This window comes from Schistocerca serialis, chromosome 1 (assembly GCF_023864345.2).
Source record: "Schistocerca serialis cubense isolate TAMUIC-IGC-003099 chromosome 1, iqSchSeri2.2, whole genome shotgun sequence".
Lineage (NCBI taxonomy): Eukaryota > Metazoa > Arthropoda > Insecta > Orthoptera > Acrididae > Schistocerca > Schistocerca serialis.
Genome location: NC_064638.1, coordinates 402,692,170 through 402,716,187, shown reverse-complemented (window position 1 = coordinate 402,716,187; position 24,018 = coordinate 402,692,170). Strand labels below are relative to the sequence as shown.

Below are 24,018 nucleotides of genomic sequence, written 5' to 3'. Positions count from 1 at the left end.
ATTTCACACATAACTTATTTATAATGGTAACTACGTGAGCACGTAATATCGCTGACCCACTGTCATCCAAGCTGTCAGGAATGTAGCATACATGGAAAAAAGGTAAAATCCGATATACATCTCCAGTGTACATATGGGAGAAAGTAATAATTCTAAATGAGACAGGACATGACAGCAACGATGTTACATGTAAGGTAAAAACATCTAATGATGTATTGTAGCTAATCAGATCATAGTTACAAGACCATTATAGCAAGACCATCACTTACTTACATATTAGAGAACACCTCACGATGGCAATTTTCCGAAATGGACTCATCGTGAATGATATAAAATATAAACAATTTACATAGCAGTGTAGTTGGTTATTATTCATAGTTTTCATGTCACTAAAGGAGATTTTTTTTGCAGTGTGGGTACCAAAGAACAAAAGTTTTGTCAGAATAAATTATTCAGATTACTTTAATTAAAGTCCACTGCAGATTTACGAATCTAAATTGTGTAACCTAACTCAGAAATCGAAAAATGTTTCCCACTCGCATATATATCACATTCTTCACTGGGATGTACTTTTTGTAACAAGAAACTATTACTCAGACTGGAAGTAAGCCATCTAACCTAATCACTGATTATCCATGCAAAGACCTGGTTATGTATGCAAAGTGTAACTGTATGATTATGGCTCTGAAGTATTCTTGTATTTACCCCGGTACAGTAAAAGTTCTACCGAAATTGGAGCACAGCAAGCAGCGCCGCAGAAAAGCTAATTTAATATGGTAAACTAGACCACATTCAAAAGTGTGTATACCGCCATGTGTAATGCGGACACAAGCAACGTAGCATTTCCTGCATTGTAATAATTTTGGCTATTGATGTTCTAAAAGTGATTTGTCTAGATCAATTTTATTGCAAAGAATTAGTTTATAACTTCACTTTCAAGATCATGAACAGTGCTGACTTCACACAATAGCAACTGGCTTTAGAAACAATTCTGACAGGTTGAGTATTAAAAATTTTACTTTACACAAAAGATTTACCTGCCCAAAACGAACTCTGTTCTTTCACAAAATGTGTATGTGTGGGAGGAGAACTAAAATCCCCAGCTGTGAACAATCCATGAGATAAACTCTTCAACCAAATCTCGGTACGACAATTAATTTTACAACAGCGCATTTACCTTGAATCACAATTATTCCCAAAACCCAGTTCAAAATCCATAGATACTATCATCATCATCTTATTCAATAATTTCAGTAAAACTGTATTCAATATTCAGCAGCTCAATTATAGATAAAAGTTTCTTGACCATTCGGTTCCACGACTGCTTCCCAACACACCTCGACTTATAATAACGCTCTCTCTCTGTGAGTGTCCTCAGGCAGTGACGGTGTAACAAAACAACCAAAGGTCGCGGATTAACACGGCTTGCTCTCGGACGTGTGCATGTCGATATACGACAGTAAGAAATTAACAATTCTGTAATGGCTAAGACGAGATGCACATCTCACAGTCTGTGCAATTCATAGGCTGTTCACATTACTTTCGACATAATGAATTGTGCCTATAACGATAAAATCCGCATGGAAAACAGATATATCATCACTCTTCTCAATTCGAACCAAATTAATTACCATATTTTAGAAAATTCGACTAATATTGACAATTTGCCTGCTTTGGTCTCTTGTCGTAGCTGTTTGCTGTGCACTCACAACACTGCACCAACACTAAAGTTACAATTACGTAAATGAATGGTAGCACCGGTAACAAAACCTGACGAAGAAATGGACGTACATATTCGTACTACTGACAAACGGTCCCTGTTACGGATATAACAGCAGAGTAAGATTATCACTGTTGCATGTGCCTCGACTGCGAACTCGGTTAAGACTGTGGCGTGATTGCGTGCTCTGGGGACATAAAAGTTTATTTGCTTATTGATATTTTCATTAAGGGCGTATTTGTTTAATGTCGGCCTTCTCACGGCAGACCACAGTAATTGTGCCTAAGGAGTTGTCCGTAACTGCTGGTCGCGTCTATCACGCGAGCCTTTTAGCCGAGTTAGCAGCAAAACGCACCAGACATGCAATAAACGTTTCATTTGAGGCGCCTCGACGTTCACATTTTCATTTCGACTCCGGAAAGAATATTTAACAGTTCGTGACGTCTGAACATGTTACCCTGACTTTATTAGTAGATACTAATTTTGCCAAACCGCCACGGCAAAGCTCAGAAAATACTTGAACCACAACTGCGATTACGTTTCTGAAGTTTATTGCCGTAAGCAGTATCATCATAATGTTCGAATCATCCAGCGGAACAATTTTACATAAAAGGGATCAGCTTAAGAGATTCTAAGAACGAAAACTTCTGCGTCTGAGACGTCCAGACAGTTGCTAGACAGAAATTATCATCTCTAGCTATAAATACGTAACTGCACAAGAATTCGCTGTTGTATCTGTAGATCGTACAATATATTCTAATAACTGGCGTATACATGGGGAAGCAGTGTGAGATTTTCACTCTGCAGCGGAGTGTGCGCTGATATGAAACTTCCTGGCAGATTAAAACTGTGTGCCCGACCGAGACTCGAACTCGGGACCTTTGCCTTTCGCGGGCAAGTGCTCTACCAACTGAGCTACCGAAGCACGACTCACGTCCGGTACCCACAGCTTTACTTCTGCCAGTATCTCGTCTCCTACCTTCCAAACTTTACAGAAGCTCTTCTGCGAACCTGCAGAAGAGCTTCTGTAAAGTTTGGAAGGTAGGAGACGAGATACTGGCAGAAGTAAAGCTGTGGGTACCGGACGTGAGTCGTGCTTCGGTAGCTCAGTTGGTAGAGCACTTGCCCGCGAAAGGCAAAGGTCCCGAGTTCGAGTCTCGGTCGGGCACACAGTTTTAATCTGCCAGGAAGTTTCATGGGGAAGCAGTGTTTTACAATATAATCTTATGCATCCCACACTATCAAAATGTTCATAGATGTACTATTCTAGTGTTGTCAACGTCTATATAATTTATTAAGGAAGAAACCTTATATTAGCAGATAAATGTTAATGATGTTGCTATTGCTGTCTCGTTGTCTAGGGCGTCGATTCCTGTTTATGCTTTCCAGTCAATAGGCCCCAGCTCTTTTGTTTCAGTGAAAGTCGCTAGAATATTGTTGCTTTTTGACATCATCAGTATTTATTCATGAATTCTTGACACATTTTACAACGCTACTTGTAAAGTAAATGTATTGTGCAAAGTTTCAACACAGAACTTAACAGTTACACTGACCAATCTTGACAATAACTGAAACTATTACGGCGCGTTTGGCGCCTAAAATTTGTATAAGTAGCTTCCAGATCCTTCTAGAACAGAATGTAGTTCAAATGAATTTTATTATGACTGTCATAAATGAAATTACTTTCCATTTATAGTTTACGTAATGATTTCTAGAAGTAATTATTAGCATGAAGATTTATGCGCCTGGTAATTAACAATGAAGGCTGCAAATTTTGGCAATCTAAAAATTATCACTTCTTGTCTTTGCATAATTATCGATTGAGTTATCGATAGTAAAATTAGAAAAATTAAAAATGAAACAGGAAATTTATATATATGAAAACTAAAGCATAATAATATTAGTTTCATTGTAGAGTGGTTCTTAACTCATTTAACAACTGTGATAACCAATTTTCATGGTTCAAGATCGATGTTGCTAAATGGTTCGATACGAAAAATAAAGTTATACTGTCAGAAAAATGGGGTTTTGATGATTAAATATAATCAAAATTATATTTAAACGTGGAATATATAATTAACTCAGGCCGAAATTTATAAAGAACAAACATTTCAATTGAAGTATCAAAAATAGGTAGATTCATTACGCTAAGCAAAAATAAAATGTAAATATATATGTTCATGATGTTGAGATACGACTCTGGGATGGATAACAGGACTAAATATTATGAACTTTTCAAATCCTTGAGATGTCAAGCTTGCAGATAATGGCTTTCAGATCTGCCTTCCCAAATATTGATCTTAGAAGCAAGAGGTACTGACTGTGAAAGCATGTTGGGATGGATAGTTCAGTTGGTAAGTTTTGCACGCGAGCGGCCTGATTCCAGGAAGTTTAACTGCTACACTTCGTTCTTTGAAGAACGCTCGTACATTTATCGTAAGTAAGGACAGGTCGTTGTACCAAATATAACGCGTGGAGCTGCTTCACGGAAGGGCAGTATCTCTATCTCTGAACCTTTTATGGTGTATCGGTTCCTGTTCACATGGCCCTCATTAAATAGGAGTGGAGGTAAAACGTCTCATCCAATGTGACTGAAACTCCACACATCTGGATTTTGTTCGCTCAACGAGATAAAATGGAAGACTGAGATAAACAATGCGGAGTTCGACACACATCTGTCCTTACGTCAAGGCACGGTGCAGGGGAAATCGTCCGAAAAAACATCTGAGCACAAACGAAATTCGCATTTCAGGTAAGATCCACTAATATCACTACCCGATTTCCGTAACTTATCCTACAGGTGGGAGAGTGCATACATATACCGGTATTTGGGCCGACGTGTCATCTACGCTTTGAAAAACGTTAAAAGCGTAGGAGAGTTTAGCTACAATGAAATCTAATAAATTTGAGGTCGGTGGTCTAGCGACAACGTTATAAAAGTGATATAATGAGGCAATCACTAACCAGTTCATTAGTCTTCGATCTGAGGAAAACCGCTGTAAAACGGCCGAAACTTGAATTATTTTAGTATTTTAAGGGTTTTATAAAATGCCGCGGCAGTACACCCAGAATAATTTTAATGAGATTGTTTCTGATTGTTATGATATTAATGCTAAGATTACATGGTCCTGTTGCGAATTATTATTATTTTTTAATTCAACTAATGAAAAACGCAGTGTTTTTCATTTTCTTACTGGGCACCCGTACGTGTTTCGAAACCTGTATGTCATCTTCTGTAGGTTTCCTCTTAATTGCTGTAAAACTATCCTACAAACTTTTATTTTTTTCTCTTTTAGGCCTAAAAGCATAACATGTACACAGGCGTCCGCAAGGAAGAGCAAGGGGACAAGAGGGGGTACATGTACTCTCTCCCCTATCCTTCACACTCCTAGAATTTGGAGTAGAAATATTTTATTAATTAAAGCACTTTCGTGCACTTCTAGAAGTGACTCGATAACCATGAATATTCATGTTACTTATGTCACCTATAATTAGTTTCTGTGGTATGACAGGTCTCGAAACAAATCACTCATTTATATCGAAAATGTCCCCTCCCCTCCATCTCCCCCCTCCCACCCGCGTCGATAAACGTGTTACAGTCTCAGACCGAAAAAAGAAAACTAACCAAATTTCGTGAGATACTTTCTACGGAAACAAGAAAGCGATCAACTGGACACGACATATAGGTTTCGAAACACGTATGAGAAGAAAATAAGATGATGGGAAACACTGTCCTGTCGAAACAGTTTTTTTGACGAAAAGGATACGTGAGAGTACATACAACGTCCGTAGAGAGATGTAGCAACTGTGGAAAATTGTACCTGATTATGTGTTAAGTCAGAGTCTTGATTTAATCGAGGCGATTTCCCATTTCAGTTGGTTTCATTTTAGTTATGGCGCATCACGACAAGGAGATCGCACCGCAAACGGATTTTTGTAATTTTTTATATTTATACAGCGTGAAATTCAGAATTCAAGTAGCAGTCACATAGAGCAGTTCTATGAAACTCTAAAGAGTTTTCCAGATAATCGACTGTGAAGTTTTCTGAGCTTCTTTAATAACATAAAGTAAGAGTTTTTCGACAGGCAGCCAGGTTCTGTGGTAGAATGTGCGCCTGTTTTGTAGGTGGTTCGGATTTCAATCTTGACTGTTTTCGATTTCCGTGAATAGTAAAATACCTAAGACGAAAAAGAAATTATTTTTCTTTTAGTTTAAATGATCTTTATTAACACTCTTTTATTAAAAAAATGGTAATTAGGGATTTTATCTACAATGAAATTTAGAAGACGTTTATGGCTGGCTCAAATGGCTCTGAGCACTATGGGACTTAACTACTGAGGTCATCAGTCCCCTAGAACTCAGAACTACTTAAACCTAACTAACCTAAGGACATCACACAAATCCATGCCCGAGGCAGGATTCGAACCTGCGACCGTAGCGGTCACGCGGTTCCAAACTGACGCGCTTAGAACCGCACGGCCACACCGGCCGGCAGAAGACGTTTATTTTTCAAAATCATGAGCATTAGATTTGTGTTAAATAGCACGTATTTGATGATTTTTATATTTGAATGCATTAGGTACTCTAAAAGAACGAAAAAAAAAACTAACGATCGAAACAACACTCGAACCAGCATTGCAGCATTGTGTCTCGAACACTGCCGACCTTATTTCCATCTTCATGTATTTTACTCTTCACGAAAATGCCCATAGAACATGCACCTTTCGTCAAAAATTTTCATGCACCGGGACTCGAGCTCATGCCTCGCATTTGGCAACCAATCACTCAACCACGTAACTTCGTTACCCGTCGAAAAATCGACTTATTTCAGTATACAGAGCAGGCTTGGAATATTTCAAAGTCGATTTTCTCGGTAATGAGAGCTCCATCCAAGTACTTTGTTAGATTGGTATTTGAGTTTTGAGCTTCACGTACCATAAATGCAAAAAAATTACAGAAATCCGACTGTCATGCGGTCTGCTTGGGGTCTAAAATGATCTGAAGAAGTCGCAGTAGTCTCAAGAATGTATTTGTTCCTTTCCTTTTCAACTCTTCAGACCTAGGAATTACATGACCCGTGTACCTTCCTTTTATCAGCAGTGCTACCTTATTTATTTCATTGTGACTAGACCAGCGGTGGTGAAATGGTCAAGAACTGCGGACTCGCAGAACCGCGCCTGCGTCGACGTTCGTTTTATGTAGTTTGCGTTGTTGCCTTTAGGAGAAACAGTAAAAGGGGAAGCCACTGGAGCCATACCGTACTTTATTCTCAAGAGGTGTATTATTATTGTAGTGTCACTTTCGATTAATTACATTGTTTTCTACATCTATATATACATGGAAGCTCTGCAAATCACATTTGCCTGGCACAAGGTTCATCGAACCCCTGTCACAATTCTCTACTATTCCAATCTCGTATAGCGCGCGGAAAGAATGAACACCTATATCTTTCCGTACGAGCTCTGATTTCCCTTATTTTATCGTGGTTATCGTACCTCCCTATGTAGGTTGGTTCAGCAAAATATTTTCACATTCGGAGGAGAAAGTTGGTCATTGGAATTTCGTGAGAAGATTCTGTCGCAACGAAACACGCCTTTCATTTAATGAAGGATGTCCACCCCAAATGCTGTATCATTTCTGTAACACTCTCTCCCATATTTCGCGATAATACAAAACGTGCTGCCCTTCTTTGAACTTTTTCGATGTACTCCGTCAGTCCTATCTGGTAAGGATTCCACACCACACAGCAGTATTCTAAAAGACGACGGACAAGCGTAGTGTAGGCAGTCTTCTTAGTAGCCCTGTTACATTTTCTAAGTGTCCTGCCAATAAAACGCAGTCTTTGGTTAGCCTTTCCCATGACATGTTCTATGTGTTCCTTCCAGTTTAAGTTGTTCGTAATTGTAGTACCTACGTATTTAGTTGAATTTACGGCTTTTAGATTAGACTGATTTATCGTGTAACCGAAGTTTACCGAGATCCTTTTAGCACTCATGTGGATGACTTCACACTTTTCGTTACTTAGTTTCAACTGCCACTTTTCGCACCATTCAGATATCTTTTCAAAATCGTTTTGCAGTTTGTTTTGATCTTCTGATGACTTTATTAGTCGATAAACGACAGCGTCATCTGCAAACAACCTAAGACGGCTGCTCAGAGTGTCTCCCAAATCGTTTATGTAGATATGGAACAGCAAAGGGCCTATGATACTACCTTGGGGAACGCCAGAAACCACTTCCCTTTTACTCGATGACTTTCCGTCAATTACTACGAGCTGTAACCTCTCTGACAGGAAATCACAAATCCAGTCACATAACTGAGACGATATTCCATAAGCACGCAATTTCACTACGAGCCGCTTGTGTGGTACCGTGTCAAAAGCCTTCCGGAAATCCAGAAATACAGAATCGATCTGAAATCCATTGTCAACAGCACTGAACACTAATTTTGTTAGGTACAGGTCAGTTAATTATCCTAATTATGCATTTTTGCGGAATGGAATTGCTCCTTTAATTGACGAATGCAAGTAAGCGTCCACAGGGTTAAAATTAGCCTTCAGAAAATCTCGTACTCTGGTACCATTTATTCCTAAGAAAGGCAAGTGTTGATACAATGACGACAGTGATATGAGGAGACGAGCCAAGCGGAAATAATTATGTACAACAAGACAAAGGGTGGGGTAGACATGTGTAACAAGGTGTGTGCCGTCCACAGTTGCGCAAGTCACACTCGCTGATTGCCTATGGTCATACTTTATTTCCTACTGGAAATTGGAGGTATCAGTTCTTTAGTAATTCATGCTGCTAACAACCCAGACAGCTACACTAGACAAAGAGATTTTCCTGCATCTGTTGTTTTATGAGCTTGTTCCAAAACACGTGTGAGTCCGAGCTGCCGTTAAAATGGAAACATAGTAAAATATATATTCACTATAACTTTGTTGATTTTTGCGAATAAATCTACATTTATCTCCACGCGAGACCGACGGTTCGCAGCAACTACTAATGGCACGAAATATAGCGCGACTCCTCCAAGGAACGGCCGAAAGCAGTAATCTCCTAGATTAAATTACAACTGTGAGTATAATATCTACATCTACATCTACATCGATCCTCCGCAATCCATCATACGGTACGTGGCGGAGGATACCCCGTACCACTACTTGTCATTCCCTTTCCTGTTGCACCAGCAAACAGAACGAGGGGAAAACGACTGTCTATATGCGTCTGTATGGGCCGTAGTTCTTCGTGTCTTATTTACGTTGTCCTTATGCGCAATGTACGTTGGAGTCAACAGAATCGTAACGCAGTCAGCTTCAAATGTGGACACTTTAAATTTTCTCAGGGGTTTCCCATTTGACCTCCCAAACCATCTCCATAACGCGTGTTGTTCGAACCTACCAGTAACTATTGAAGTAGCCCGCCTCTGAATTTCTTTGATGTCTTCCTTTAATCCGACCTGGCGCGGCCGGCCGGTGTGGCCGTGCGGTTCTAGGCGCTTCAGTCTGGAACCGCGTGACCGCTACGGTTGCAGGTTCGAATCCTGCATCGGGCATGGATATGTGTGATGTCCTTAGGTTGGTTAGGTTTAAGTAGTTCTAAGTTCTAGGGGACTGATGACCACAGATGTTAAGTCCCATAGTGCTCAGAGCCATTTGAACCTTTTTTTTTTTCGACCTGGCGCGGATCCCAAACACCGAGCAATACTCAAGAATAGGTCGCACTAGCGCCCTATATGCGATGACCCTTATAAATGAACTACACTTTCCTAGAATTCCCCCAACACGAGCCAAACTTGCCTAGAATTCTCCCGAGTCGACCATTCACCTACCCTACCACAATCGTCACAAGCTCGTTCCATTTGATATGGCTTTGCAACGTTACGCCCTTGTATTTGGATGACGTGATTGTGTCAAGGAGGACACAACTAAGGCTTGTTTTTCCTACTCATCCACATTAACTTAAGTCAACTACCTACATTATACGCTACTGGCCATTAAAATTGCTACGCCACGAAGATTACGTGCTACAGACGCGAAATTTAACCGACAGGAAGAAGATGCTGTGATATGCAAATGATTAGCTTTTCAGAGCAATTCACACAAGGTTGGAGCCGGTGGCGACACCTAAAAGGTGCTGACGAGGAAAGTTCCCAGTTGAAACAGCAGTTGACCGGCGTTGCCTGGTGGAACGTTGTTGTGATGCCTCGTGTAAGGAGGAGAAATGCTTACCATCACGTTTCCGGCTTTGATAAAGGTCGGATTGTAGCCTATCGTGATTGGTGTTTATCGCATTGCGAAATTGCTGCTGGCGTTGGTCGAGATCCAATGACCGTTAGCAGAATATAGAATCGGTGGGTTCAGGAGGGTAATACGGAACGCCGTGCTGGATCCCAACGGCCTCGTATCGCTAGCAGTCGAGATGGCATGCATCTTATCTGCATGGCTGTAACGGATCGTGCAGCCACGTCTCGATCTCTGAGTCAACAGATTGCAAGACAACAACCATCTGCACGAACAGTTCGACGACGTTTGCAGCAGCATGGACTATCAGCTCGGAGACCATGGCTGCAGTTACCCTTGACGCTGCATCACAGACAGGAGCGCCTGCGATGGTGTACTCAACGACGAACCTGGGTGCACGAATGGCAAAACTTCATTTTTTCGGATGAATCCAGGTTCTGTTTACATCATCATGATGGTCGCATCCGTGTGTCGCGACATCGCGGTGAACGCATATTGGAAGCGTGTATTCGTCATCGCCATACTGGCATATCCCCCGGCGTGATGGAATGGGGTGCCATTGGTTACACGTCTCGGTCACCTCTTGTTTGCATTGACGGCACTTTGAACAGTGGACGTTACATTTCAGATGTGTTACGACCCGTGGCTCTAGCCTTCATTCGATCCCTGCGAAACCCTACATTTCAGTAGGAATGTATGACTGCATGTTGCAGGTCCTGTACGGGCCTTTCTGGATATAGAAAATGTTCGACTTGTACCCTGGCCAGCACATTCTCCAGATCTCTCACCAATGGAAAACGTCTGGTCAATGGTGGCCGAGCAACTGGCTCGTTACAATACGCCAGTCACTACTCTTGATGAACTGTGGTATCGTGTTGAAGCTGCATGAGCAGCTGTACCTGTACATGCCATCCAAGCTCTGTTTGACTGAATGCCCAGGCGTATCAAGGCCGTTATTGCGGCCAGAGGTGGTTGTTCTGGGTACCGATTTCTCAGGATGTGTGCACCCAAATTGCGTGAAAATCTTATCACATGTGAGTTCCAGTATAATATATTTGTCCAATGAATACCCGTTTATCATTTCTTCTTGGTGTAGCAGTTTTAATGGCCAGTAGTGTATTTCTGATCGTCGTCTGAAGCAACCATAGTTCGCCATCGACGAGTGGTGGAGCCCCAGTAGCGGCGGCCACGAACTCCACCTTCCGCGTTAAGACACGGTGCGGGAAGTTGTGCCCGCCGCAGCCAACTTCTTCTTCTAGGTGCCCTACATGGGGGCTTTAACCTCAAGAGGAAGGCTTGGCAGGCGTCCAAGAATTTCCCGGTATTTCATGCGGGACACATCATCGGGGAGCCTCGGTGCCCTCTAAGAACCTTTTGTGTGCAGCCCGAAATTTCCCCTTCGCGTCTTACGACCATCGTGCGGTCGAGAGCTTTCACGAGAGTAGGCGCTGCGGCCGTGGCGGCAATTAGAAGGCCTAATTACCGCCGGCATTATTATACGGAATAAATCTCGGGGGCCGGCTCCGTATTGTTCCCGGCGCCGGGCGCGTTTAATGAACACCAAACTTTCATTATTATTGCGTCGCCGAGCCACAATGGGCTGCAGAGGAATTCCGCCTGTTTTCTTTCCGTACTATGTCAGCACGTCAATGGGTGCCTCGGCATTGCGCCATAGTTGGGGGGGGGGGGGGGGGGGAAGCGGGCCCAGTTGGGGCTCTCTTGCTGTCCAAATTGCTTTACAATGGCCCGGGAACGGTAAAGATGGGGGGAATGTGCACACGTACTTCTTTGTAGTCTCTCTGTGTGTGTGTGTGTGTGTGTGTGTGTGTGTGTGTGTGAGGGGGCCGGGAGAAGGGTGGAAGAGAGAGAAGGGAGAGAAATATCTAGAAGAAGAAAATTAAATCGGAAGCTCCGTGAAGACGGAAATAAGATAGAAGAAACTGCCCTTTTTGATTGAAGTACGAGGGACAGAGAGCACATCTCCGGGCGAAGGAGGCAGCTGCGACGCGATGCCAAAGCACAGCGTCCCAGCCTAATGAATCAGTGATACTCTGAGAAAACCTGCCCTCTCTTTCTTTCAGGGAACAAATTAAATCGCGTGTGCTGCTTGTGCGGACTAGCGAGCTACTGAGAGGCGCTTTGTCTTCGCTGGAACGGGCCCTCATTTGATACAAGAAACGCTTTCATTCCTTTGACTCTTTTTGCTACGCCTCTTTCACTTGGAGCGCCTTCCTGAAATATCCCGTCCCGCCCCACACGTATCTTCTGGCTGATGAAAGGAGCAGAGATACGAGCACAGCAAGGGTTCACAAGAAAACTGAGAGCCAAAGAGGCAAACGGAGCTTGGCATTAAATGTCTGAGGCCTTGTGGGTTTTCAAATAATCTGCCCCTCGATTCCGGATACGGATTCTATGGATCAGAACAAAGTGCTGGTTCTAAATACTCTTGTCTGTACCGAACACTGGCTGTGGTGTATAGTTTCGTACTCACAACTAGAGCTCGAAGTTAGGTATGTGCAGGGTGCTACGAATTGCATTATCCAACTCAGTGTCATTGAATGTCCAGATGATACAAGTAAGTATTCAGGCTTTGGTAGCCGCTGTCGTCGATGGTAAAATATGAGTGCTACACCTGTAGGATTCTGAGGAAGACCCCAGCAGAGAGGTCGAAACTTTGACTGCTCTGAGGAGAAGTGAAATGAGGCCCAACAACTCAATATTTTAACGTCAGACGATTTCGTTTCTTATTTCTATTTATTGGTTTTCATCAGAGAGAGCCCATTACTCACATGGAATTATGTCTGGCAGCGATTTTTATTTATTTATACGTGTTTAGGACATAACACACACACACACACACACATACATATATATATATAAGATGTGACAATAAAGTAATGAGACGGATTTTCTTTGCAAGATGTGGCAACCCTGCAGGCTTGCGTAGGCACAATATCTTTGACCTTGGTCTATAAGCTGCTTCTAGTCCAAGCGGCACACCGACGCAACTGCTCAGTCATGAGTTGTGCCATAGTAAGTTAACACGTGTTTGTGTCTCTCGTCGCGGAGATGGAACCGCATAATATTATGCAACGGTATGCCATTTCTTTTTGCGTTAAATTGGGGCAAAATGCGATGACAACTTACTGCAAGCTTCAGAAGGCTTTTGGAGAGGAGGTTATGTCAAGAGCTCAAGTTTTTCGTTCGCCTAAAATTTTTAGTGAAGGCAGAACGAATGTTGAAGATGAAGACTGCAGTGGATGACCATCAACCTCACAGACGGATGTCAAATTGGCCAGGGTGCCTCCTGGATAAACAGTTAACCCATATTACTGCAAAGAAATTTTAGGAAGACTTCGTAAAAGAGTTCTTCTTGTCCGTGTCAGCATTGCTGATAATTGGATTCTGCATCACGATCATGAGCAATCCCATACTGCTCTGTCAGTACAGCAATTTTTAACCTCAAAACAAATTTCAGTACTACCTCAGCCACCTTATTCACCAGTTATCGCTCCGTTCGACTTTGTTCTATTTCCAAGAGTCAAAACGGCGGTCAAGGAAAACCATTTTCAAGCAACACAAGATGGCCAAAAAAGCTGTGACGGGGGTCTTGGAGGATATTACAGAAGATGATTTCCAGAAATGTTAGCATCCATGGCAGAAGCGCTGGAAAAAGTGTGTGCAGTCAGAAGGGAACTACTTTGAAGGAGACAACACTAAACTTGACTAAAACTGTAAGCAACTTTTTTTTTCACATCAGTCTCATTCCTTTATTGTCGCGTCTCGTATCTTGAGCTTCACCACACTCACATGATTGGTGTCCTGAAATGTACCTCCATTTCTTCATGTTTACCTTACAACGAGGTAGTTCAGTTCTCGGTCTAATGAGGATCTCCCATGTCCCGTATGGGAGGTGCTGACCTGCAGCAAGTTCGTCTTCGGAGTCGTCTCAGTACTCCTCCGATGATGAATTGCGCCAGAGTTGTATTCTAAGCAATGCAGGTGGTGTGGTGTCGGAATTGGTTATGTTGTGTGCAAGATTTTTTTTTTTTTTTCGATTTCAGTCTTGTTGACTAATGTTCGTGTTGAAACGGGGGATGTCCTGGGTCTGTCTCCTGGTTCTTTCTTTCCATTTCAGCTGCAGTTCTCCTTCGCATATCTGGAGGTGCTACGCCCAAGAGATAGTAGATTTTATTAACCGGGTTTGCCCGCAGACAGCCTATCGCAGAGCGTCCTGTTTCATGTAAGGCAATGTTCGCCTGTTTAGCACACAAGTGCTGCATATTCTGAAAGGGCAGATGTGCGGAGAACATCCGGATGTGCTCCCCAGTTGTTGCCTAAGAGTTTTCGAATAATATTGTTCCTGGCACAGTCTTTAATTTAGTATCTGTGCAGTGTTCTTGGAAGGTGGGGGAACGGTCCAACTTTACTCCCAGATGTATCTCACAGGCAGGGCATTCGTCTGACTTTGTTACAAAAAACAGTGTGGTTATAATTCAATTTTCGCAATTTGAGCCAGCGTGAACTCAAATCTATTCGTTTAAGGGGCGATCAATAATCTGTTAGAAAGCCGTAAATACATAATTGGTACACAGTGAGGCAAAACAGCCGTGAGCATTGACCGTCCGACGTCCCAGATTAAAGATATCCGTTTGGTAAAACACTGTGTCCTGCAGCGTGAAGAAGTCCGTAACTGTCTGCTGCACATTCTCGTTAGACAGGGATCGTCGACCCTTCAAGGTCTTTTTTAAGGGACTAAAGGCATGATAATGGCTCGGGAGAGGTCAGGACAGGTGCTCGAGTGTCTCCCACTTGAGGTGGACTCGTAGATTGACAGGCGTCTTGTGTCAAATCGCAACTTTCACGGAACTTGGTGCACCATTCCACAAAAATTGTTTTGGGTCAACACACATGCTGCCCCTATGGATGTCTGCTGGTGTTTGTCCTTCAGCAGTCAAGAAAAGAATAACAGCACTTTGGGCCTGTTTGGACGAATTTGGTAATATCTTCGCCATAGGTCACGTTTCCGCATTTACCGCATGCACGTTGTAAAGACAGAAATGGCACACTAACCCCTTGCATCTATGTCGGTGTTTATACCGGGTGGTCCATTGATCGTGACCAGGCCAAATATTTCACAAAATTAGCGTCAAACGAAAAAGCTACACAGAACGAAACTTGTCTAGCTTGAAGGGGGAAACCAGATGGCGCTATGGTTGGCCCGCTAGATGGCGCTGCCATGGGTCAAACGGATAACAACTGCGTTTTTTATTACATATTCGTGTAGTACGTAAATAAATATGAATGTTTTAGTTGGATCACTTTTTTCACTTTGTGATAGATGGCGCTGTAATAGTCACAAACATATGGCTCACAATTTTAGACGAACAGTTGGTAAGAGGTAGGTTTTTTAAATTAAAATACAGAACGTAGGTACGTTGGAACATTTTATTTCGATTGTTCCAATGTGATGCATGTACCTTTGTGAACTTATTTCTGAGAACCCATGCTGTTACAGCGTGAGTACCTGTAAATACCGCATTTATGCTATAAACGCTCAAAATGATGTCCGTCGACCTCAATGCATTTGGCAATACGCGTATTGACACTCCTCTCAACAGCGAGTGGTTCGCCTTCCGTAATGCTCGCACATACATTGACAATGAACTGACGCATGTTGTCAGGCGCTGTCGGTGGATCACGATAGCAAATATCCTTCAACTTTTCCCACAGAAAGAAATCCGGGGACGTCAAATGCGGTGAACGTGCGGGCCATGGTATGGTGCTTCGACTACCAATCCACCTGTCATGAAATATGCTATTCAGTATCGCTTCAAACGCAAGCGAGCTATGTGCCCGACATCCATCATTTTGGAAGTACATCGCCATTCTGTCATTTGTGAAACATCTTGTAGTAACTTCGGTAGAACACTACGCAGGAAATCAGCAGACATTGCACGATTTAGATTGCCATCAATAAAATGGGGGCCAGTTATCCTTCCTCCCATAATGCCGCACCATACATTATCCCGCCAAGGTCCCTGATGTTCCACTTGTCGCAGCCATCATGGATTTTCCGTTGCCCAGTAGTGCATATTATGCTGGTTTACGTTACCGCTGTTGGTGAATGACGCTTCGTCGCTAAATAGAACACGCGCAAAAAATCTGTCATTTCTCTTGTGCCCAGTGGCAGAACTGTACACGACGTTCAGAGTCGTCGCCATGCAATTCCTGGTGCATAGAAATATGGTACGGGTGCAATCGATGTTGATGTAGCATTCTCAACACCAACGTTTTTGAGATTTCCGATTCTCGAGTAGATTGTCTGCTACTGATGTGCGGATAGCCGCGACGGCAGCTAAAACACCTACTTGGGCATCATCATTTGTTGCAGGTCGTGGTTGACGTTTGACATGTGGCTGAACACTTTCAGTTTCCTTAAATAACGTAACTATCCGGTGAACGGTCCGGACACTTGGATGATGTCGTCCAGGATACTGAGCAGCATACATAGCACACGCCCGTTGGGCGTTTTGATCACAACAGCCATACATCAACGCGATATCGACCTTTTCCGCAATTGGTAAACGGTCCATTTTAACACGGGTAATGTATCACGAAGCAAATACAGTCCGCACTGGCGGAATGTTGCGTGATACCACGTACTTATACGTTTGTGACTATTACAGCGCCATCTATCACTAAGCGAATAAAGCGGTCCAACTAAAACATTCATATTTCTTTACGTACTACACGAATATGTAATAAAAAATCGGGGTTCCTATTTAAAAAAAAAAAACGCAGTTGATATCCGTTTGACCTATGGCAGCGCCATCTAGCGAGCCAACCACAGCGATATCTGGTTTCCCCTTCAAGCTAGACGAGTTTCGTTCTTTGCAGTTTTTTCGTTTGATGCTTATTTCGTGAGATATTTGGCCCGGTCACCATCAATGGACCACCCTGTATACCCGCATCGGAGTTTACCTACTCCCTGAATAGGAAACTTTTTGATCGCCCTTTATATTTACCGTATGGGTACCGAACTTTATAGGAACTGTGTTCAGAATGTGAGCTGCAGAATTTGCGTTGTTGGTAGTGTTAACGTCACGACTTGCCTTTAGGTGCCGGTGCTGTCAGCACCACGAATGGTTGAAACACAAGCGTCAGTGGGCGTTGCAGTTGCAGACATAGGTCTGGACAAGGTGAACAGAGCTTTGCTCGTAAAGCTGATTATCAAAAGAACACAGGAGCGCTGTTGCTCTTCGCGTGTATCGAAGCATTCAAGGAAAACGCAGAGGTCCTCTTTCCGCACCGGGGTTGGAGAGCACGATTAGGAAGTTTGAATTAAGTAGCGATTTGGGAATTGCTCCTCGGAGAGGCCGACAGCCACACATTAGCAAAAAAGTTATTTTTGCAGTGGGTGAGAATGCTGGACACAATGTGTGAGCTACAAGCAGTGCGCGAGTTGCATCATGACAGCTGAACATTCCGTGATCCAGCGTTCGAAAAATGCTCCGAACATCTGTGATATGGAATCTCTAGTACGGATTCAGATGGTCGTCACAATGAGCAACGTTTACAACATAGGATATAAACATGATGGGCAGTCAACAAATGTTACCGACTCATGTGGAAATTAAAATGTGTTCCTTTGAATGGTTTATTCATTACTTCTTTATCGTAGGTGCTTACAGTTGTTCCACAAAGTTTCACTGACTTACGTTCACTCGTTATTCGTGGGGGCCCTCTCAAGTAGCGGAAGTTCAATTACGACCGTCCTGTATAATGAGATAATTATTCTACAAAGTGCATTAGCCTATTTGTGCCTATGTTTGACAGAGCACTGAAAGACCTAAGTCGAAACAAGGCCCCGGGAGTAGACAACATTCCATTAGAGCTACTGACAGCCTTGGGAGAGCCAGGCCTCACAAAACTCTACCATCTAGTGAGCAAGATGTATGAGACAGGCGAAATACCCTCAGACTTCAAGAAGAATATAATAATTCCAATCCCAAAGAAAGCAGGTGTTGACAGATGTGAAAATTACCGAACTATCAGTTCAATAAGCCACGGCTGCTAAATACTAACACGAATTCTTTACAGACGAATGGAAAAACTGGTAGAAGCCGACCTTGGGGAAGATCAGTTTGAATTCCATAGAAATGTAGGAACACGTGAGGCAATACCGAACCTACGACTTATCTTACAAAATAGATTAAGGAAAGGCAAACCTACGTTTCTAGCATTTGTAGACTTAGAGAAAGCTTTTGACAATGTTGACTGGAATACTATCTTTCAAATTCTGAAGGTGGCAGGGTTAAAATACAGGGAGCGAAATGCTATTTACAATTTATGCAGAAACCAGATAGCAGTTATAAGAGTCGAGGGGCATGAAAGGGAAGCAGTGGTTGGGAAGGGAGTGAGATGTTATTCAATCTGCATATTGAGCAAGCAGTGAAGGAAACAAAAGAAAAATTCGGAGTAGGTATTAAAATCCATGGAGAAGAAATAAAAACTTTAAGGTTTGCCGATGACATTGTAATTCTGTCAGAGACAGCAAAGGACTTGGAAGAGCAGTTGAATGGAATGGACAGTGTCTTGAAAGGAGGATATAAGATGAACATCAACAAAAGCAAAACGAGGATAATGGAATGTAGTCGAAGTAAGTCGGGTGAAGCTGAGGGAATTAGATTGGGAAATGAGACACTTAAAGTAGTAAAGGAGTTTTGCTATTTGGGGAGCAAAATAACTGATGATGGTCGAAGTAGAGAAGATATAAAATGTAGACTGGCTATGGCAAGGAAAGTGTTTCTGAAGAAGAGAAATTTGTTAACATTGAGTATAGATTTAAGTGTCAGGAAGTCGTTTCTGAAAGTATTTGTATGGAGTGTAGCCTTGTATGGAAGTGAAACGTGGACAATAAGTAGTTTAGACAAGAAGAGAATAGAAGCTTTCGAAATGTGGTGCTACAGAAGAATAACCGGCCGGAGTGGCCGAGCGTTTCTAGGCGCTATAGTCGGGAACCGCGCGACCGCTACGGTCGCAGGTTCGATTCCTGCCTCGGGCATGGATGTGTGTGATGTCCTTAGGTTAGTTAGGTTTAAGTAGTTCTAAGTTCTAGGGGACTGATGACCACAGCAGTTAAGTCCCATAGTGCTCAGAGCCATTTGAACAAAAGGATGTTGAAGATTAGATGGGTATATCATGTAACTAATGAGGAGGTATTGAATAGAATTGGAGAGAAGAGATATATGTGGCCCAACTTGACTAGAAGGAGGGATCGGTTGGTAAGGCATATTCTGAGACATCAAGGGATCACAAATTTAGCACTGGAGGGAAGCGCGGAGGGTAAAAATCGTAGAGGGAGACCAAGAGATGACGACACTAAACAGATTCAGAAGGATGTAGGTTGCAGTAGGCACTGGGAGATGAAGAAGCTTGCACAGGATAGAGTAGCATGGAGAGCTGCATCAAACCAGTCTCTGGACTGAAGACCACAACAACAACAAATGCCACAATTTTTTATTTGCAATTCAATCATAGATAGCCTATACATAACTAAAAATAGTAAATGATTTCCAAATTTTAAACTTCTTTTTCACAAACACGGATGAAATGGCAAATACGTTTGGAAACTTTTCAGACCATGGAACTAACAGCAACTCTGTGAGAACAATAATAATTACTTTTTAAACTATTATGGAGTGTATTGGTTCTTGGATGATTGAATTTAAAACATTCCGTTAATATATGTACAATATCCTCTTCAATGAGACAGGAATCACATTTTGGAGAGGGTAATAATTTCAACAAGTATCTCGTTTTCTTCATCTTTCAAATTGCGGAAATGGTCTCCCGCAATTCTATGGGGTTAGCAAATGAGGGTGGACATGATGGGAAGGTGCTGGCTTTACCACAGCCTCGGCTGCTTTCCTCATATCGAAATTTCATTCTGCAGGTTATGTGCTATGCTGATTATGTGTTACATGCCTGCTGCGTGCTGAACCAGGGATCGAATACATATATATCTTTCCTTCGCGGACATTGCAAGACATCCCTCATATTGACGGCACGTTAATAAACAGCGTAAATCGGATGGTGTAGATAGAATCCTGTGACGAACAGAAGCTTTGCTTCTTTTTGTAAGCCTTGGCCGTATAACACAATTGTTAATACACTTCAGTACAGCTCCTCGGTTTGGGACCATTACGAGATAGGATCGATACATAAAATAGATCAAAAAGAGCAGCGCCTTTCGTCACAGGTTCGTTTAGTATGCGCAATGGCAGATGCTACAGAAGAGACGTTGTGCGTCACGGTGTGATTTATTACTAAAATTTAGAGAAAGTACTTTCGTACGAAAATGAACCGATACATTACTAATATCTCTCGAGAAGATCATGAGGGTAAAATTAGAGAGATCCAATTTCAGAGACTCACTAACAATCATTTCTATCGCGCACCGTTCCTGACTAGAACAGAAAATGGCGGAAGTAACAGTGGATCACAAAGTATTCTCAGTCACAGGCCATACAGTGGCTTGTAAAGTACAGATACAGCCGCAGAAAGGTAGGTCTCCAGGTTCGAGTCTGGAACTAGCACTCTGCTCTGTCAGCGCCACAAATAATGTTTTAAGAAGATGTTCTGTCATACGCAGTTCCAACATACGTGTAATAAATTGAAGCAGTTGTTCTAATATCCACCTCGTTGAAATTACCAAGCTAGAAGGAACACTGTTTAAGACGGTTCGCCGTCCTGCCATACAAATATAGTTTTACAGGGATTCCTCTTAAACGCTTAAGGCAGATGCCAGGATGCAGCCTTTGAAAAGGACTAATTGTTCAAATGCCTCTAAGCACGATGGGACTTAACATCTGAGGTCATCAGTCCCCTAGACCTAGAACTACTTAAACCTAACTAACCTAAGGACATCACACACATCCATGCCCGAGGCAGAATTCGAACCTGCGACCGTAGCAGCAGCACGGTTCCGGATTGTGGCGCCTAGAACCGCTCGGTCACAACGGCCGGCTGAAAAGGACATGCCTGTCTGCTTTCTCCATCCTTCCCCAAACGGAGCTCTAATCTTTCATCTCGTTTTAGTTCTTGAAGAATAACATAAACAAAATTTGTGTGTCTCCCAACCTTGTGGAAGCATTTTGATTCTATATCCCTTAGGCGGTTTTTATGTCCATGCTGAGAGGAAACTTGTCCTGGATTTAGGACTTCAAAGTCCAGATCTGTTGAGATCTTTGTCCTCCCACACTTTGCAGTTACCTTTCCCGAAATTCTTTTTGCTACGATATCAGCTAGACGGCCAACAGTACCAGTAGGTGTCTCGTAAACATCCAGTAACAGGTCAGAAGTTTGGTTAGGTATTACGTAACCATATTCGCACGGCTTGCACTGAGTCACATAGGACTTGCCTGCTCCGCCGCAGAACTACTATGAACAGCGCTTGGTTGACGTCCCCATTTGCTGGGATTATCTAAAGCAACGAGGAGCTGGTATTCGTTCTCACTTGTGGGATTAATTTGCTCTATTTATTAACGACGGTAAATTCGACTGTAAAACTTAAGGGGGCAGACTATACTACAAACCACAGAGCGATAAAGGAACGTAATTAGACTCCATGAACGACAATATACACTCCTGGAAATGGAAAAAAGAACACATTGACATCGGTGTGTCAGACCCACCATACTTGCTCCGGACACTGCGAGAGGGCTGTACAAGCAATGATCACACGCACGGCACAGCGGACACACCAGGAACCGCGGTGTTGGCCGTCCAATGGCGCTACCTGCGCAGCATTTGTGCACCGCCGCCGTCAGTGTCAGCCAGTTTGCCGTGGCATACGGAGCTCCATCGCAGTCTTTAACACTGGTAGCATGCCGCGACAGCGTGGACGTGAACCGTATGTGCAGTTGACGGACTTTGAGCGAGGGCGTATAGTGGCCGGGTGGACGTACCGCCGAATTCCTCAACACGTGGGGCGTGAGGTCTCCACAGCACATCGATGTTGTCGCCAGTGGTCGGCGGAAGGTGCACGTGCCCGTCGACCTGGGACCGGACCGCAGCGACGCACGGATGCACGCCAAGACCGTAGGATCCTACGCAGTGCCGTAGGGGACCGCACCGCCACTTCCCAGCAAATTAGGGACACTGTTGCTCCTGGGGTATCGGCGAGGACCATTCGCAACCGTCTCCATGAAGCTGGGCTACGGTCCCGCACACCGTTAGGCCGTCTTCCGCTCACGCCCCAACATCGTGCAGCCCGCCTCCAGTGGTGTCGCGACAGGCGTGAATGGAGGGACGAATGGAGACGTGTCGTCTTCAGCGATGAGAGTCGCTTCTGCCTTGGTGCCAATGATGCTCGTATGCGTGTTTGGCGCCGTGCAGGTGAGCGCCACAATCAGGACTGCATACGACCGAGGCACACAGGGCCAACACCCGGCATCATGGTGTGGGGAGCGATCTCCTACACTGGCCGTACACCACTGGTGATCGTCGAGGGGACACTGAATAGTGCACGGTACATCCAAACCGTCATCGAACCCATCGTTCTACCAATCCTAGTCCGGCAAGGGAACTTGCTGTTCCAACAGGACAATGCACGTCCGCATGTATCCCGTGCCACCCAACGTGCTCTAGAAGGTGTAAGTCAACTACCCTGGCCAGCAAGATCTCCGGATCTGTCCCCCATTGAGCATGTTTGGGACTGGATGAAGTGTCGTCTCACGCGGTCTGCACGTCCAGCACGAACGCTGGTCCAACTGAGGCGCCAGGTGGAAATGGCATGGCAAGCCGTTCCACAGGACTACATCCAGCATCTCTACGATCGTCTCCATGGGAGAATAGCAGCCTGCATTGCTGCGAAAGGTGGATATACACTGTACTAGTGCCGACATTGTGCATGCTCTGTTGCCTGTGTCTATGTGCCTGTGGTTCTGTCAGTGTGATCATGTGATGTATCTGACCCCAGGAATGTGTCAATAAAGTTTCCCCTTCCTGGGACAATGAATTCACGGTGTTCTTATTTCAATTTCCAGGAGTGTACTTCCATCAATAGGCTTCATAGTTAGAAAGCTCATCAACAAACTGAAATAGTACGGAAATGACAGCAAAATACCCACAAAATAATCAGTTCCTCAAATATCGTGCCGCCTTGTGAATGAGGGCAACGGCCTTGCCGCAGTGGATACACTGGTTCCCGTGAGAACACCGAAGTGAAGCGCTGTCGGGCGTGGTCGGCACTTGGATGGGTCACCATCCAGGCCGCCATGTGCTGTTGCCATTTTTCGGGGTGCACTCAGCTCCGTGATGTCAATTGAGGAGCTACTCGACCGAATAGTAGCGGCTCCGGTCAAAGCAAACCATCATAACGACCGGGAGAGCGGTGTGCTGACCACACGCCCCTCCTATCCACATCCCCAACTGAGGATGACACGGCGGTCGGATGGTCCCGATGGGCCACTTGTGGCTTGAAGAGGGAGTGCTTTTTGCTTTTGAGTGCTTGTGAATGAGCGACAGCGAAGTTTAGGCGACTGATACGAGGTAAACATTACAATATGTGGTTCGTAATAAAGCAAGAGCGAACGATAAATTGGATGAAACTTTAAAGATTTAAGTCACAAAATATTTTACCCAGCATAGCATTGAAATACGAGGGTTATTCCAAAAGTAAGGTCCGATCGGTCGCGAAATGGAAACGACTATGAAAATCCGATAAAGCTTTGCACAGATGTGTTGGGTAGTGTCTCTAGTATAACCCCAGTTAGCATCACGTCGCTCTTCTCATTTCTGAGCTCGCAGTGAGTGCGTAAAGATGTCTAGAAAATAGTGTCTGCCGCCAAGTACGAGGGCCTGGTGAGAAATTTCGCCTGAAGCTATGCAGCCAACATTACATAACTGTCGTGCTGTTTCGTCTTCACGACAATTCTCAGCCGCATTCTGCAGGGGCAATGAAGATGCTCCTGCATCGTTTTCAAATGGAAATGTGAGATTACCCACAATACAGTCCGCAATTGTCTCCCCCTGAGTTTCATCTCTGGT

At 43.7% G+C, this 24,018-nt stretch overlaps 1 pseudogene; it reads left to right on the top strand.

Annotated features, from left to right (window-relative positions):
- Window positions 1-23,142: 23,142 nt before the first annotated feature.
- LOC126428585 (5S ribosomal RNA) lies at window positions 23,143-23,260 on the top strand (annotated as a pseudogene).
- Window positions 23,261-24,018: the final 758 nt, after the last annotated feature.